Source organism: Labrus mixtus, chromosome 8 (genome assembly GCF_963584025.1).
Source record: "Labrus mixtus chromosome 8, fLabMix1.1, whole genome shotgun sequence".
Classification (NCBI taxonomy): Eukaryota; Metazoa; Chordata; class Actinopteri; order Labriformes; family Labridae; genus Labrus; species Labrus mixtus.
This window is the reverse complement of record NC_083619.1, coordinates 22,888,627-22,898,236: the sequence shown is the minus strand read 5'-3', so window position 1 is coordinate 22,898,236 and position 9,610 is coordinate 22,888,627.

The window sequence follows — 9,610 nt, the reverse complement described above, 5'->3', positions numbered from 1 at the left end:
CACACAGACCAGTGATTCCATCTAAGTTTTACAGAGAAGTCTTTACCGATGACATCTCCATAGACATTATTATACTATCCTCCCTATTCCCTTTTAAATCAAATCCAGCAGAAGAACTCCATCTCCTTTCATTAGTCCCAAGTGACTTCATTTTGAGTCTATATTTTATCTACATTTTGCACTCAAAATGCAAATGACCAAGTGTCTCTGGTTCAGTGAAGAACAGAGCTCAGCTGTGGAAGATGACAGAAACATGTGTTCCCTCAACATATATTGAAGCCCCTTTCACTCAAGCAACAAAGGAAGCACAAATAGTACATTTTAATGAATGAAGGACCTCTCGTGGCTCGCCTCCAGTACCCTCATGACCCTGCAGGCGTCACTGTTTTAGACAATTAACTGCTAGGGGTGGGATAAATTATCAATACGGCAATTTGTGGTCATCCTGACTCTTGATAAAAAAAATGAATTCAGGCCGTGTTCACACTTGACTCCTTTTTTCAACTGCCAGCGCCTTTTTTACATACAAGCCTATGGAAAAAGGTAAAAGGATGACGCCTTTTTAAAAAGCGGACGCCTTTTCAAAAAGCGCTCCGCCCGACGCCTTTTTCAGTTAAATTATTTCAACTTTTCAGAAAAGCGCTGGGTGGCGTCAAGCGCCTTTCTGACAGCTGACCAATCAGGACGAGTAGTAACCTACGTCCCTAGTTACCTGTGCCCAAAAATGGTGAACTTCCACCAGATATATGTGCATTGCGTGTCCGCGCCGGTCTGTTACGGGTCCGTGCATCCTCATCCGTCAACACCCACCGGCTGCATTCTCAGTCTGCAGCATGGAGAGCACAGCCGGACAGCTGGAGTATGAAGACAAAGGAATTTCCGCAGTAATTTAACAGATTCACTCGCGACAGCACGAGATAATACGATGTTCGTGGTATAAAACTCAATAAAAACCTTATAAACACATAAACAAACACACAAACGGCGTTTTTTCTGAACCGTCAAAACGGAGGGTGTTATTCTGAAAATAAACCGGATGTTTTAATGTTGTATCGGTGTCTGACTTCCCGTCCCGCTGGTTCTTTTCTGTGCTAAATTGATGCGTTCTGCTCCGGCGCAGTTGCACCGCAGACCAGATCCTGTTGTTATGGTTACAGAAAACTTGCGCATGAGCGCTCAAAAGGCGCTGAAAGCAGCGTTTTTTTTCTGAAAAAAGAAGTCAAGTGTGAACACGGCCTAATATCAATATTTTAATTTATAAATACTGAAATTAAGTGACCAAAGAAGATGTGTACAACGATTTTAAAGAAAAAAGAAGACAGGATATTTTTGAACAGCTATGAAAATAAAATTCAAAAGCATGATTAGAGGTGAAACTGATGCCATATGAATCAATATCAATTATCACAGATTCCCTGTATCGTGATATGATAATTATTGTGGACCACGTATTGTGTGTCATATTGTCTCACACCGTATCGTTGTGTTTTTTATATTATATCAAATCACATTGTATCGAATCCTTCATGGTACTGCATCGCAACACATCGTGTCACATTGCAACGTAGCATAGCATGTCATATTGTTATGTGAGCTACCTTGTGATTCCCACCCCTATGCTTGCTGATTTCTAACATCAGGTAAGAAAGGTCTTACTGAAGAAAAGAAAGTAATTAGTCCACAAATGTATATTTTCGCTGCACTTTCTGTGACATAAGCCGTTCTGTATGTGTTGATCAGCTCCTATAGGATTGTTGAAGTGCGAACAATGGAAGTTTAATCCAGCAGCATATTTCTTTTGTATGAGTTTGGAGTTTAATTGTGTGTAGCTTGAATAATTGTGTGTGTGTGTGTGTGTGTGAGAGAGAGAGAGAGAGAGAGAGAAATATTTGTTCAGGATATCTCAAGGGCGGCTCCTGTTGCTTCTGCAGAGACAAGAACACACACGCATGAGGCGAGATGATGCCGGCTTGCTGCACGACTCTGATGCACTTTGAAAGCAACACTTGATCAGAAATTCCTTCTATGAGCCCACACATCCCTCAGACTTCAAACACGCCTCCTGAAGGTTAGGGGCACACAACCGAGGAGACGACAGAGGCAAGCTTCAGCAGCAGAGATGCCTAGCTCTGTTGACACAAGACATTAGCCGGGTATTTTCACAAACCTGCTGCCCTCGTGTGGTTGCCTCTGGGTCACAGACAGGATGTAAACATTTCCAACACTACAAAAACTTTGATGACAGCCATCAAGTTCTCAGGAAAGCAACTCCAATGCTGCAACACTTCATCACCTGCTAAATACCAGAGTGGCATGCAAACTTATTTTCATGTAGATTTAATATTGTAAACTCTGCATTCACACTTTTTACTCAGTTGAACAGTAACTGATCGATTCCCACCTTCTCAGGGAAACTCCATGATAAGACTTATAAGGGCAAAGAGCTAAGCTTTTGTTGAGGGCAGACTTTAATAGTGAGTAGGTTCGTCTCTAAGCTGTCTGATTTAATTTTAAACAATATTTTGGAAGGTCAAGCAATACAATACCTTACATTCCTTCCTAACAGGAAAGGGTCATTTGTGTATCGTATTGTTCTGCAGTCCTCACTGTGTAACCATGTTTTGCCATTCAGCATGGATTATAACCTGCATCCCGCAATTACTGAAAGATTCGTTTGCATTCATTCTGCTCAAAGAATGAAAGTTACAACTTTTGAAAACACTGTAAAAGTGTGTTAAAATTGACAAAGTTGAAATGTAGTCAAAAATGAAAATGCTGAAAGAGGTGAAGGACAGATTGAGTACATTTGTCTGATGATTGTAAAGTACTAAAAGCAGTTAAAATAATCAAAACAAAGAAAGTTTATGGACCTAAAAATTGAAAAGGTTTGAAGTATCAGTTGGAGTGTAATCACTGAAAGCAAGGGAACTGTCAGTGAAAGGTGAAGAATGAGATTCTGAAGTTATGTTGGTGATAAATATGTATTACCTTCACCCTGCTGTATTCATCGATGCTCAACGAAGACGAACAACTGTCACTACTTATAATTATAGCCACGTTGAAACATAATTTGGATAGGTCAATTCTGCAATTCCAAGGTCTGCTACTTCTTTTTAGCTCTGATCACAGTCTCTGAGGGACAAACTCAGAACTCCAAGGGTGTAGTTAATTTGTCAAAAAGCGATGAATACAAGGGGCATGTCTAGGTTTTTTTAAATGTGTTGGCGCAACTGGGGCATTGACCTTAGCAAGGGTGAAATTAAGAAGAAACGTCTGATTTAGGGATGTTCCCCTGCTAGTAAATTCAAAGTTGATCAAACGCAAATTTAAATTGAGACTAATCGACCAGTCTCAGGATGACAGCGTCTGTGGGTAAAACAATGTCAGTGTGGTTTGACTGTGGCTAACATTAGCAGTGTTGGCAGCATGCCTTCGGTCTTCCTTACAGGTTAATGTCCACATGGCTGTGTTGCTTACACATTGCCTTGCTCTAGTGGTACAGTAATGCAACATTTAACCTGACACAGCCTACATAAATACTTTATCTCCATTTTAGATCAAGTCACCGCCAAACTGCTCCTGCTACAAGAGGCCACCTGTCCACTGTGCTGATTTACATCAATGTATGGAAGGATGGCAGTAGACATCAACTGGAGTTACAGCCCTGACTAGTGGCAGGTGGCTGCATTACAGCTTAGACACAACATGTAACAGACATTTTGGTCCTGAGTTAATAGAAAATACGTTATTAGTTTAACTGACAAGTAATTGTGGTGCTAAGTAGCAATTGTGATGAGGTTTAATGGCTGAGTAAACTAACCTTGTACATCCCTAGCGTGAATAATTTATGTTAAATGTCATGTTATGTTTAATGATTGTGTTCTCAGGGGTGCAAACTTGTCACCTTTTGGCGAAATTCGCCGTTTTGGATCCCAAATAGGTCATTTGTGTGATTTATTTAGATCTGCAATAAAAATATTTGGGTGGGGGGGTTAAATCTGCGACATGAGCTGTCATGCTTCTTGCAGCCGGCGAGCACAGTCCCTGCACAGTCCCTCGTTTCATACTGACTGCGGTCAGAGCGGTCTGATTGCTCAACACGGCCCGAAGATAGTACTTCCGGGCCCTGTAGCCAATCAATGCAACGCGGTCGTCACGAACCCGTCCGCATTGTTACAAAAACCTTGGAGGTGAGCGGCTGGGCGCTTAGACGCTCCGCGGACCATTCTTGCACTGACCGCGATTGCGCAATATCGCTGCACCGACCGCAAGAAGCATGAAACCTGCTTCAATGAGTCGTAATGTGCAGCACATGGCTAATTTACATAACGTTATTTTTTCGTGAAAACACTGTGGAAAGATTCAAAGTCTGGCTAGCAAGCCAGCCTTTCTGTTAAACATGCTGTCTGATCTGTTTGGTAGCCATAGATTAAGATGTTGAGAGAAATGTGTGTGTCTTAGTACAACATGGTAAGCCCTGTTCTGCAACTTCATCCCATTTATAAAAAGGGACTCAAGGTTGGGAGCACAGGTTTTTCATGTTTCACTGAAGCTTTATCAAAAAGTTAGAACAGAACATAGATATCGACAAGCAATTGTGTTTTTCTTCTTGTTTGCACCGCTTCTTTAGTCGGTCTGATTGATAAAATGGTCTGTAAATTAACATTTTAAAGCTGTTATTTAAAAAAAATCTTCCCGGGGGGCCATGCCTCGGACCCCCCTAGGGGGTTTGGATCCATGTCACCTTTTTAATCCCTGATGAGTTTGCACCCCTGTGTTCTAGAAGAAGCAGTTAAATGTCTGATGTCAAAGGGCTGCCAAGTTTTATTTTGCAATCGATTAATCTTCTTCTATATTCATCGATAAATGGCTCGGCCTAAAAAAAAACTGATCAGTTCTGTTTGTTCATTTATGCACGGTCTCAAACTCAAACATATTCTGTCCACTACAATATAAGGACAAGGATAAGCTTAAAGTTTTTATGGTTAATCTAAAAAGCGTCTCATATATTTCCATTTTCTACAGGTGAAAAAATGGAAAAGGAAACTACAAGTGGAGGTTTTATAAATTTAAGGTGAACAGACTTTAAAAACACATGATTTCAAGGTTACAAAGGTGCTCACTGGCTTGAATACTTCTCTTTGTCCTTTTCATGATTGCACTTCAACTGTCATATTGTGCTGCAGACTATTGTATACTGGACCACTTCAGATGAAGCTACAGTCCTCTAACTGACAATCTGTCTGAAAGCACAGTGATTACATATTTTTTCTCTTACATGTAAATGTCTATTTCCTTTTGTCCGTCTCCCTCTCTTTCTCAAAACACACAATGGATAACAACTGACAGAAACCCTAATCCACAACTTCCCTCATTTTGACTCATACTTAGACAGCCACTCTGTCTCCCTCTCATCTCAACGTTTATTTTTCCTCCTGCTCTCTGCAGATACATAAGCTAACCTTTCTTGACTCCATCCTTCAACATGCCCCCAATTAAACTTCTGACCCAGACTATCCGTGCACTGGCTCACAAGCTTAAAAAAAGGACTTAAGTTATAAAGGCAAGGACCCAAGAAGAGTCAAACAAATTTCCCCTCGAAGAAACTCTTGAATCACTCTCACAGCAGCATTAACATCTGGAATAAGTTTGCCAGAAAAAACTTAGAATTTACAACAAAGCAATAAAATAAAAGATTCTAACTTATTCCCTGCATGACATTTTTTGTTCAGATTAATTGACGATAACAGAACATCTATCATCATTTCAGTTTCCATTCTAACCCCAAATAAATACTAACAATTCCAAGATCGAATGTCATCATAACTAGAAATCACATGGTATTCACTGTATCAGAACTCATGCATTCCCACTTTGTACTTTGTGTGCCCAAAGAAGTTGCTTTGTTACTATGAGTTTGGCTGTACTGAACTGGATATTGATCTGTGCTTGCATAGAGGGGACTGGCTAGGATGACAAGGAGCTAAGTCTTTGAAAGGTTGAGTTGAAGGTGGCGTTCATTCAACCATTTATATTCATGACCAGATTCTTGCTGAGACTGTAACATCGTCTGGCAGGAATGACAGGAAGAGCTGGGTATCATCAGCATAGCAGTGGTATGAGAAGCCATGAGAGTGGATTATTGAACCAAGTAAACTTGTGTATATGATGAAGAGAAGGGGGCCAAGCACTGACCCTTGGGGCACCCCTGTGGATAAACTGTGCGCTTTGGACACTTCTCCCTTCCAAGACACTCTAAATGATCGCCCGGAGAGGTAGGAGATGAACCAGCAGAGGGCAGATCCTGAGATACCAAGTTCAGAGAGCGTGGATAGGAGGATTTGATAGCTAACTGTGTCAAAGGCAGCAGACAGGTCTAGCAGTACTAGAACTGAGGAGCAGCTGCAGGTCAGTCCTCGCAATCTAACTGGCCAGTCCAGGTACCAAACCAAAACCCTAATCTATGATTGGCCATTTGCTTTATCAGAGGCGGGATTTATGAAAGCGCCACTATTTGCTGTTTTGCAACAGGCTGCTAGTAGTTTTCTTTGAATTTCAATGTGGAATATCCCTTTCATTAGACCTTTAAATTGTGACCTTGGACAAAAATATTCTCTTTGAGTCCTCAAAGAAATAAGCCAAGAGAATTTAAATGTTGCCACTCTGTTGTGTTACATTTTAAAGTCAAAAAATGTGGTTGTGAATATCAAATCTTTTAGATACTTTAATGATAATATTTGACAGAAATATTTCCTTCTCCAAGGGGGGACATGACAGAAAAGGTTTGTAGAGTAATGAGTTAACAGCAGATATAGCTTAAGCTTCACCGACTGCATACAAATGATTCCTACAGTAGGTCTCCACCCAGCTGTTAAAATGTTTGCTTGTTTCCATAAAATATTTTTTTCATTTATTGCAATACATTCCTGGATGTGTTTACCCTAAGATTATTATTCTAGGTGTGAACTGAGTATGCAATGGTAATGAAGCTGGCCCTGTTCCTGACAAGTTAGCAGTCAGTCACATTTAAATGTTATTATTGAGAAGCGTGAGAGTCAAGCATGTTTCTGTTCAGATTAATAACTCAATATAAAGCTACACTTGTAGAATACTGAGCACCCCAAGTGTTGTTTTTGATCTTGGTTTCGGCTTCGTCGTCCTGAATATTTTAGGTTATAAATATTTACTGCAGACATTGAAACACAATAAGTGAAGCACAGCATACTTGATGAAAATGTTTTTTGTTTAGGATTGGGTGGGGTGGTGTTAGACAGGAGGTATGCTTTTAGCATCCACAAAGAGGAAAAAACGAAGAGGAGGACCCAAGTGCAGAAACCAAAAACCACGAGGAAGCCTAACATGGGTAGGAAGACGTTTTCTGGGAATGAAGAGGTGAACACTAGACACAGGGGTAATCAGACACAGGTGAGACTAACGACACAGGTGATGACAATCAGGGCAATCAGAATTGAGGGAAACCAGACAAAAGGAGGAAGTGAGACAAGGCAAGACACACTGGGGACAAGTTTTACAGAGTAAAACAGGAAACACTAAAGACAAGACTAGGAAAATGCACAAACACAGGTAAAAGGGAAACACGAGGAAGTTGTAAAGGAAGTTGTTTTGTTATCATAAACTTAAACTTATGTATCTTGGGCAAGTTCTGAAGTTTAAAGAAACATCTTATTCAGGGGTTTACTTTTATTCATAATGAAAAAAGATATCTTCAAGATGTTTTAGTCTTAAAAACAATGTGCATCATGTTTAGATTTGATTTCTACAACAGGAGAAGGGTTACCATATGGAACCAGCACAACAACAACAACAACAACAACAAATCAGCGGAAAAAAAAATTCTGCCAATTGGATTATGAAACCAACAAGCGGACAAAGAGCCCTGATGTTATCACAGCAATAACGGAGAAAAACCTTTCTTATTCTTCTTCTCCGAGCAGTTATATCACTGGGGATTTTCTGCAGCATCCATCACCCGCTGAGCACAGCAGCAGGTGAGCCTGACCGTGAAATCTTTCATCTGAAAACTGTGTTTCACAATCTCATTCATATCATGCCAGCACAAAAGGATTATATTTCTATTACGGAAAACATTCATGTTTCATATTTTTGACAAAATATAAATTGAGGTGTGGCAATATATATTGTTTACTGAGCCTATCTTGGTTTTTATTAATGTGACTTTTGCAGCTTCACATTTTAATTAAAACCTCAATTATTAAAGCTGCAGCAGTAAATTAATTACTATTATATTTAATATACAAAGGTCACATTTGATTCACTTTCCTTTTGTAGCTGTTGAAATGTTTGTGTGATTAAGACTTACTAAATACAATCAAATTCACATTTCATTAAACTCAGTTAAATTCACATTCCAGGCATTAAGCTGATAGAGGTGATGGAGAGCTTTCATATAAATACCGTAGGAGTCAAGGTTTCTGAAGTCAACTTTAAAGCTGTTCCAGTCCAGCCAGCTGTGGTACAAACACAGGCAGCAGTTTAATGAGACAGCTGCTCACTGATGTATGGGATGACCTCATGATTGACCTTATCCCTAATGTGTCAATCACACTGTAAATCTCCTGTCAGTATCGAATTAAAAAAAAAAAAACACCCTTTACTCTGAGTGTAGAAAATGTTAATACAAACCCATATACTGTACCTGGAGTGTTTAGGTTCAGCGGGGCCAGGGAATTGTGATTGGGAGAACTTCAGCAGCTGAACTGATTTTTTTTTTTGACTGGTAAGGAAAAGAAATCAATATAAAAGGAAAAGTTTTAATAATGCCTTTTAAGTCATTGATATGCATGTCACTGAACCTGGACTGGTCGCCTGTCAATTACACGGCTGACATACAGAGACAGACAACCAGCCACACTCACAATACCTACCATACCTACAGGCAATTTTAGAGAGTTTAGATGCAATTGACCTAATGAGCATGTCTTTGGACTTTGGACAAATGCACAGGGAGAACATGCAAACACATTACTTATTCTGTTAAACTGAATAAATTCAATGCTTGCAGTCTCTCTTTAACAAGCTCTGTATTTCTGTGTTGCCACCGTAGACTGTAGAAACTAGTCTACAGCATCCCTCGGCCTCCCTCCTCTGAACCAGACAGAGACATATTACCCCTGAGTTAGGGTCTAGCATATTGTGAATTTGCAACCAGAGTCTGCCAGTAGGGATCAGCCAGAAGAGCCATTTACTGATGTCACGCTGCGTCTGCTAACTAAAGCCTGAGACACACACTAAGAGAGTTTTAGAATCTCAAACGATTTAAAACAAAAATGTGGGACCACACACAATGTTCAGCAAATATTACTTGCGTGTATTCTGGTGAGGTTAGGTCAAGATGTAATGCAAAATGACAAATATGTGTTAATATTTTGTGTTTGAACCTCATATCAAACCAGAATGTTGTTAATATTCATTTCAGCCCATTAAGATCCTTCTGAGTAAATTGGTTTTGATATCATGGCAGAGATTTTTTTAAAAGTATATCCTTATTTTATACAGAATTCAACACAAACACAGTCTCCTTTCATGGTCTGTTACTGTATGACTTGTACGCTCTCCCACAGCAGCTCCA